The sequence below is a fragment of the Chiloscyllium plagiosum genome, chromosome 49 (genome assembly GCF_004010195.1).
Source record: "Chiloscyllium plagiosum isolate BGI_BamShark_2017 chromosome 49, ASM401019v2, whole genome shotgun sequence".
Classification (NCBI taxonomy): Eukaryota; Metazoa; Chordata; class Chondrichthyes; order Orectolobiformes; family Hemiscylliidae; genus Chiloscyllium; species Chiloscyllium plagiosum.
In genome coordinates this window covers 8,557,207-8,566,876 of record NC_057758.1, presented here as the reverse complement: position 1 = coordinate 8,566,876, position 9,670 = coordinate 8,557,207, and positions in this window count along the sequence as shown.

The window sequence follows — 9,670 nt, the reverse complement described above, 5'->3', positions numbered from 1 at the left end:
CTTGACAAGCTTATTGCGTGGTATGGAGGTAGGGTCTTACAAGGAAAGGCTGAGGGACTTGAGGCTATTTTCATTTGAGAGAATGTTGAGAGGTGATTTAATTCAGACATACAATATAATTAGAGATTAGATAGGCTGGATAGCGAGAGCCTTTTTTATTGGATGGCAATGGCTAGAACGAGGATACGTCGCTTAAAATTGAGATGTAATGGATACAGGACAGAGGTCAGAGGTCGTTTCTTTACTCAAAGAATAGCGGGGTGTGAAACGCACTGCCTGCAACAGAAGTTGACTCGCCAACATTAATGACATTTAAATGGTCATGAATGAAAAATCGAGTAGTGTAGGTTAGATGGACTTCAGAACACAGACCCATTCTTCTACCCCCGATATTGACCCCTCACGAATGTGCCTAACCGACACATCGGTGAACACAATGAGAAGATTAGCGTGGCCAATTCACATAATCTGCACATTTTTGAACTGTGGGATGAAATACGCACAGACCTGGGGAGAATATGCAAACTCCACACAGAGAATCGCCTGAGGTTGCAATCGAACCAGACCCCAAGCACTGTGAAATTGTAGCGCTAAGTTCTGACCCACAGAGCCACATCCGCAATCAGCATTCTATCTCAGATTTGTTGCTCTGCTCTGCATTTCGTTCTGTCTGCCAGAAAGCGTGATGGTGATTGGGGAATTTTCGTTGTATGCCCCTCAAATCTCCACAACCTCTGCTACCAATTCCTTTCTGTCTCCTAACTAATGTCATTTTCATTCGTCGCTGACTCATTAATCCATTGGTTTTAACGAACAAGGTCTTTGTACATGTCATTTTTTCTTGCACTGAAGTAAAAAAAAAGTAAATCTCACTGTTTTAAAGCGAATAAAACAGCATTAAGACGCTTGCCAATTTAAAAACAAAACTGAAGAGCAGCGCGTGTGTGGACATTACAGCGTTGCCTTCAGACAGAAGTCAGAGTCATGTCCAGACCTATCCAAGCATCCTCTCTAAGGCCAGGGCAACTCTGCCCAGGGACAATCTTTTGGTTGGCGGTTTTTCTAGCTGAGGAGAGAACAGCACAATAACAATAACTTGATTGTGTGATTTTTGGGGCTGCAAGCCCTTACAACATTGTACATGAACAACACAGCAAAATCATCTAACCTGCAAAAAGAAAACATCCATCAATTCCAACCCCCCCACCCCACCCTCACCCCCCCACCCCTCCCTCACCCCCACCTCAGCACTGATTAACTAATGATTGGAGACCAATACCTAGTGATGTCCACATCCAATCCACTCCCGTTGTTAATGTGAGCTGAAAATGTTGTCATGAATGGGGTTAACTGGAACTGTTTGTTCAGTAACTGTGATTGATGTCAGTCTCCATGGACTCTAACTGTATCAAGAGAGGCTTTCTCTTTCCTATAAGTAAGGGACTTCTTTCGGTGCTTTATCCCATGATAGCAGCAGATACATCACCTCCAACACGAACGGAGCCAGTAGCAACAGAGACAGGGAGAGGAGATATCAGAATATGAGAACAACAGACTTGAATGTTCCTGTAATGGATCATATCCTGAGAATTTTAGACTGGAATGTTACAACAATGGATCAGAATCTAAGAACATCAGACTGGGATATTCCAATAATCGATCAGAATCTGAGAACAATAGACTGGAATGTTACAACAAGGCACAGGAGTTTATCCGATGGTCTTTTCTGGTTTTTCTGGTCTGGGTCAACATTATCATTGCAAATATCCGGTGTACTGATGATTATTCAGGCAGGTTATTATCCCACCCTCGCTATTGTTGGTGTTCCTGGTAAGTTTTTCAATCTCTATCTATTTATTACTTACATAAACCATGTTGAACTTCATTGCCTTTTTTGTTGTCTATATCTGGTAAAGACAGAAACTATTGTATTTAGTTCTATTATAAATTCCATTCATTATACACAAATTCAAGACCCCTCCCTCACAAACATCTGAAATAAAACTGTGAGGATACTTTTTGAATTGAACTGATGTATGTCTTGGTTATGTCTCCATCAGCAAACCTGCCCATTTCCAGCTTCATAATACACTGAGTCACCACCACTGTGTCAGTGCTGTTGCTGAATAAAAAATTGCCTACGCCTTGCTAAAGGTCATACTTTACAGTTACAGTTGTCTTCTGGCCACTGCTCCAGTTACGAATAAATCGATTACAAACTGGTAATGTCTTTAAAGTAAGTTCATGATAGGAACACCGTGTCAGAGTAGTAATGTCGCTGGATGGGTAATTCAGAGGCACAGGTTAGAATACTAAAGATACTGTCTCAAATCCTACCACAGCTGATCGTGAACTTTAATTCAATGATAAGAATCGAAATAAAAACAAATGCACGGACTGTAACCATAAAATGAGGAGAATTTTGTCTAACAAACTATCTGTTTCACTGATGTTCTTTGGTAAAGAATTCTAACATCGTTATTTGATCTGGACTGAGAGTGACTTCAGACCCACAACAATGTGCTTGGCTCTGTACTGCCTTGTGGAATGTTCACAATTAAGGGCAATTAGTGATGGTCATCAAATGCTGCCCTTCACAGTGATGCTGAGATCCCATGAAATATCAAAAAAAAACATTCAATCAAACAAAGGAAGCTACTGAAAATCTGAAACAAAAATAAGCAAAGTGCTGGGGAAACTGAACAGGTTTGGCAGAAACTCTGTTGAGAGAAAAACAGAATTAACGTTTTCAATCCACCCACCATGCATTAGATCTGAAAGCAGCTGGGAAATATTGTATCACTCACCTATTGTACTCTATGCAACTTTCTCCCCACTCCCACCCCCCTCTAGCTTATCTCTCCATGCTTCAGGCTCTCTGCCTTTATTATGGATGAAGGGCTTTTGCCCGAAACGTCGATTTCGCTGCTCCTTGGATGCTGCCTGAACTGCTGTGCTCTTCCAGCACCACTCATCCAAAATATTGCAATTTGTTTTGTGTAGTGAGTCGAATATATGGAGGAATAGAGATATAGAGAAAAAGATTCAAAAAAAGCAATTGTTGATAATCAGCTCGGATGGAAATAAAATGTGATATTAATCTCGGTGATTTTTCATTTTTTCCCCATATTCCTGAGTATCATGCCCATGTAGATATCTATCCAAGCCCCTTTTTAAAATGAGGTATGTCTCCTCTGTCTCTCTTCCCTGAGTGTGGTCATCTTCTTTAATTCATTAATGCGACATGGGTGTGACAGGCTGGGTCAATATATATTTTCCTTTCCGGGTTGCCCGTGAGAAGGTGTTGTTGAGCTACCTTCTTGAACCATAGCAGTTCACATGCTGTTGGCTGCCAGTGCTTAGATCTGTTTGGTTTCATTTCTTTGAAACCTTGTAGTGATATAACTGTATGCTGGCTTGGTCATTTCAAAGGGCAGTTGAGGTCAATCACATTGCTTTGGGTCTGGTCTCACATGTAGGCCTGACCAAATGAAGATGACAGATTTCCTTCACGAAGGACACAACTAGTTAGGTGTTTGTTTTTATTTGACAATTGACAAACTTTCATTAGATTGTTAATCCAAATTCTCAATTGAATTCAAATTCCAACATCTGATGAGGCGGGACTCAAGCCCAGGTCTGAGTCACGAGTTGGGTCCCTGCATTAATAGACTGGAGATAATAGCACTAGACCAACGCATCCCCAGCATCTACACTGGTAATGGTAGTGTTGCTGTTTTTTTGACTGAGGTCCAGAAAATTGTGCAGTTTCACTGTCAAATACTTCCATGGAGAACAAAACTGGTAATGTTTCAGGTCACAGGGACTGTGCAGAGCTGCAATGGTTTTTCAGCCAGGCATAGAAACTGAGGCGAGAAAGCAATTTGTTAACTCTGAGTGGGTGTGACATATATACAGAGATTTGACTTGTTCTCATCACTCGAAAGTCAGAGGAGGTTCCCTGGATGGTTTTCTTGGGTTTGTGTTAGCAGCTACTGCAATGATGTACGGAAACCTGAGGGACTGGTGTCCCCACTCTGGACAAGGTTCGGGCACTGCATTTTGGAGAGAGTCTGGGTCTGCAGAGACTGCATAGGAAGGAGCAGGACACTGCACTATCCATTCTGAGATTTCCACAAATATTTCTCAATGTTGTACCTTTTCCGTGTGCAAAGTGTGAAGCCAGTTAATTTCAGCAATGACGTCACAGAGCTGTGAAACCTCCATCAGCACAAACTGTAGTCTCACACCAGGGAGAGGACTGTACTCAAAATGCCCATCAACTGTTTTGATTCTGGATCGTTTCAGGCAGGAGTGGGTGAAGTATCCATTTTGCGAGAGTGCGATCCTCTCATGTACTCACAAGGTGACATAGGCCATCTCCGTCCGGTGAATATGTTGGTTCTGTTTCAGATGTCACTGCTGCGCATGATCGTCAGAAGCCCATTTATGAAATATTATATTAGAGGCCTATTGACGGTAGATTATCTCAGATTGGTAACATGATGAGTGAAACGACAGCAGATGGGTGATTTTTGTCTTCTCCTTCCAAGAATACACAAAACCAGGGAGAACATTTACAGAAGAAGGTGTGTTAGTGAACAGAGGTGCTTGTGTATGGAAGTGGGCAACGGTAACTATGGGCTTCAGCCTGGATGCTAACTGCTAAAAGCCAACAAACCAGTCCAGAATAATTTCAATCAACTTGCAGAATCGAATCTCTCCCTTCCTACTACTTGTCAGCCTTCCGCAGGGAATGTACCTTCCTGGACACCTTGGTCGAACTTCCTTCACTCCCAACACCAGCCCATACTCCTTACGGCACTTTCCAATGCAATCAATGAAGGTGTAACATGCACCAGTTTACTTCCTCCCTCCTCACCATTCTAAACCTCAAGTAGATCTTCCAGGTGAAGCAGTACTTTACCTGCACTTCACTCTGTCACGTCTGCTGTATACACGGCTCACAATGTGATTTGCTCTACAGTGGGCAGACCAAACACAAACTGGGTGACTGCTTTGCAAAACACCTACATTCTATCAGCAAAAATGATCCTGACCTTCCTGTTACCGGTCACCTCACCATGTTCCCTGGACAACATCTCTGGCTTGGGTTTTTTGCAGTGCTGCAGCAAAGCCCAGCACAAGCTCGAAGAACAGCATCTCATTTTCCACTTGGGGATTCTGGAGCCATCAGAACTCAGTATCAACTCCAATCATATGAGGACCTGAGCACCTTCCATGTCCTTACCCAAACCCCCACATACTAAGCCTTGTCATCACATGGTCTGCTAAACAAACAACCTATTGTTCTCTTTAGTTATCAATTCTCCAGGCTTACCTTTACCAATTCCTTCGTCTGCCCAAATTGTCTCTCTGGGCTACATCTCCATCTACTGTTTACTCCTTCTCCCTCCTCCACCCTAGCTTCAGTATATAAACCAACCTTTTCCTGGAAACAATCAGTTGTGAAGAAGGGTCACTGGACTTGAAACATTAACTCTGCTTTGTCTCCACAGATGTTGCCAGACCTGCTGAGTTTTTCAGCAATTTCAGTTTTCGTTTCTAACTTCAGAATCAACTGCTCGACTATCAATGCTCCACTATCTACTTTCATGGATAACCTAGGACAGAAATTTATACCATAACTTTTATCTTCTTTTTGGACTCACATTTTATTTTAACTATGTGCATATATGTTGCATTTATTATTTCTTTTTATACTTATAAATTGATGAACTCATTCTTTAACTCAATAAAGCCTGGTTAAAGTTGACTTGTTTGGTAGAAATCACCCATAAAGGAAGGGATTCTTTGTCAAATAACCTTGTTGTGAACTCTTGAGAAGGTGGGCGAATAAAGAAAGAGAGTCAGTTCATTCCTTCTCACCCAAGAGCGTGACAATCTGGAGTCTCCCATCTAGAATCAGAATAACTTTGCAAATCTCACCTAGAGTTTAAACGTAAAATGCTACACCACAATGCTACACAACATGTTCAATTCCTGCCTCAGGCGACTGACTGTGTGGAGTTTGCACGTTCTCCCCGTGTCTGTGTGGGTTTCCTCCGGCTGCTCCGGTTTCCTCCCACAGTCCAAAGATGTGCAGGTCATGTGAATTGGCCATGCTAAATTGCCCATAGTGTGAGGTAGGGGGTAAATGTAGGGGTATGGGTGGGTTGTGCTTCGGCGGGTCGGTGTGGACTTGTTGGGCCGAAAGGCCTGTTTCCACGCTGCAATCTAATCTAATCTAATCTAATCTAATCTAATCTAATCTAATCTAAGCTAATCTAATCTAATCTGTTTCCACAGAGGGGAGAACAGAAAAATCTTCCCGAAATGTTAGGGAATATGGTGACTGGCGAAAATGTGGAACTGCAAGAAGTTAGAATTATGAAAGAGGAAGTACTGAGGATAAATACAAACAAAGCTCATTGTATAAAATATTGCTAAGTTGCTGGACTAAATTAGTTATGAAGTTAGAGGGCTACAGATTTAGGGATAGAGAGTTGTGCCTGCCCGGTAGCTGTTTCGAGTGCAGATACAGACACGATGGGTCAATGGCCTAAATCTGTATTGTCAATTCCTTAACACTATGAGGGAGGACAAAGTATGAAAGGATTCTGCAGACTTGGAAGTAGCTACTGTGACCACAAACATTTAAAACAGGAGCGAGATGGAAAACAGCATACCAACTGATGAATAAATCGATATCAGTTGTGAGGGAAAATTTTAGAATTTTTTAGTAATTCATAATAATTAGATCTTTGGCGAATAATTATATGATTTGCGGAGGCAGCCGAGATTTTAGAAAGGGAAATCGTATTTGATAAACCACTTGTAGTTTGTGGAGGATGTTGATTGTGACATCGACAAATGAGAACCAATGGGAAGAGTGTATTTGAATTTTCAGGAGGCTATTGACAGGTGAGTGAAGAACGTTAGAGTCCTTGTGTAAGGAGTGAATATACTACATGGATTGAGAATTGGATAATGGGGAGAATACAGAGAGTAAGATTCTGCTCTGGACTAAAGGTCATTGGTCATAGGGCATCCCATATATCAGTGCTTGGAGCACAGCTGTTCACAAGGCAAAGAAATGATTTGAATGTGAGCAATAAATACTGTTCTTTTCATTTTGTATTTATTAGAAGATGAAAGGTTGAGAAGTGCAGTTCTCACTTGCACTATTCACACTAGCCAGCAAGTAATCAGGACAGTAAATGGTACTTCATTATAAAAGTATTCAAGTGTTGGAGTAAATTCATCTTCCTGCAATTGTAGAGTGTTGCTTGGACAGTATTTTGGCCACTGATAAAAGATTCTCTCTCCTTTATAAGGAATGATTACATTGCGACTGAGATATTGCAAAATACTTTCACCAGACTTATTCCTGGGATGATGGTACCGTGAGGAAAGTGTGAGGAAAATGACTGTTTAATGCGTAGCGCTGAGAGAAAATAACAGGCTTTTATTATTAAAATTAAAGATTAGTGACTAGCACTCATTTTGTCAAGAAAAAGATAGTGATCATGTGAAAAATTTACATTTTGTCCATAGTATTTGTTTCCCAATAGTTCACTTACCTGCGTGGAGCCCCCATGTTGCTTGAGAGGCAGCTCCAGGCTCTGAATGAACTCTCACTGTCTCAATATGCAGTTGATGTGTGAACCTGCACTGTTCACAAATCTGTCAGCAGCCAAAATACCTTATTCCTGAATGAGTTAGCCATTCCCACCAGGTTGTAACCTCCATCGAAATACCAGTCTGCCTTCTCGGAGATAGAAGCTTTTTCCTTGAAACTTGGCACAAACCAGCCACTTTACCTCCTCACCTTCAAAAGACCAAGTTAAAGTAACACGTGTACCACTGGCAATAGATCCAGGAGGAACAACATAGAGAAGTTTATCTGTGTAGTCTCTACTTCACTGTCTGTCCTGTTGGGGCATCAATGACATCTTCCTATTTCTGCATATTTAACTTGAAAGGCTGAATGGCCTCTTCCTGGTCACATGAAGAGGTTCAAAGACCTGACTTGGCAACTCCTTGTTCCTGTTGAACACCTCGATGTGCTGACGACACTCCTTCCCTCCTTGTGTAATCGGCAGATGGACTGAATGGGCTGTCCCTGTTCGTATTCAATAGTTTCAGTGGATTGAATATATTCCGATGAAACCAGCTTAAGGCGCTGAATGAGCTTCTCTTATTTTACTGTAGAACACTAAAAGAGACATTTCTAGTAAGACTGTTACAAGAATGCTACCTTCACTTTAACAACACAGTTTGGATGCTATCCAGGTCTTGCTGCACATGGACACGGACTGCTTCAGCAGAGGACAGGTGACAAATTATTCTTAATGTTGTGTGATCTTCAGAGAATACCTCCAATTCTAACTTTAAGATGTGGGAAAGACATTGAAACAGCTGATGAAAGCTACCTTGAGGATGTAGGCCGAGATTTCCTGTGACTGAAATGATTGAGCCACACCAACCACAAATATCTTCCCTTGTCCTGTGAATGCCTCTAACCTGTGGGGAGTTTACAATTCATTCCCATTACATTCTATTCTGTTCGGAGTTCATTGATACCATCCACAGTTAAATCCTGCCTTGATTTCAGGGCCAGTCACTCTTACGGCGTATTCATATAGTTTATTCATGTGATTAGGTCACGGTGTGTTTGTGAGGAGTGTTTCCTTCTCACAAAAGGTAGTGACTGTCGGGAATGCTGTATTTCATAGAGGTAGTGGAGGTAGATCACTAAGATATTTGGAAGGGGGCACAATGGATATATGAGGCATCAGAATGTTGAGGGCTGCAGGGATTGAGCAGAAGAGAGAGGGGTTGTGGCTTTTGCAGATCAGCTATGATCATATTGAAGGGCTGAATGACGTATTCGCGTATCTGATGTTCTCTCATTCTGTTCTTGGGAAGTTATTTTCCTGAAAATTCTGTTATTGGATGTTGCAATCAGGGAGACCAGAGGAGTTTGTGGGCCATCTCTGGGTGAGATATGGGCGTTGTATTTACAGTGGATCTAAATCGGCAACATGACCAAGAAATTAAGACAGTTCTGTAAAGACAGAGGAGTGAGATGCTTCACACCGTCACCTAACTTTTATTTTCCCAAGAATATTTTCCAATGCCATGACAAACTGTGTGACAGTCTTCATCCGCTGAATGGTCTCCGTTGTTTCTGTGCACCAAGTTTGAGAGGTTCCTTGGAACATAGGAACATGGGACTGAGGAGAAGCATTGGTCATTAGACATTTTGAGCCTTCTCCACCAGGCACTAAGATTGTGGCTGATCAGGTTGTGGTCTCAGCCTCACTTTCCTGCCTGTAATTCATTGTCCTTTACCAACCAAGTTCGAAATAGCATAGCTTTGAATTAATGCAAACACACAGGCACCACAAACTTCTGGGGAAGAGCATTCCCACTCAAACAGACCTTTGTGCATTTCTCCTCATCCCTGTTCAGACTGGGTTTGGAGAAGTCTCTGTTTCATTTTCTATTCCAGCTCCTTCATTGGTCATGACACATTTTAAATGTAACTAAGTTGGCGATATGGCCGATGATATAGTTCTCAGACTAGGTAAGTTTCTTTGCTAGGCACATGGCAGGTAAATATCTTTAATTTGGCAAAGTAATTTACCAAAACAAACTTACTCAA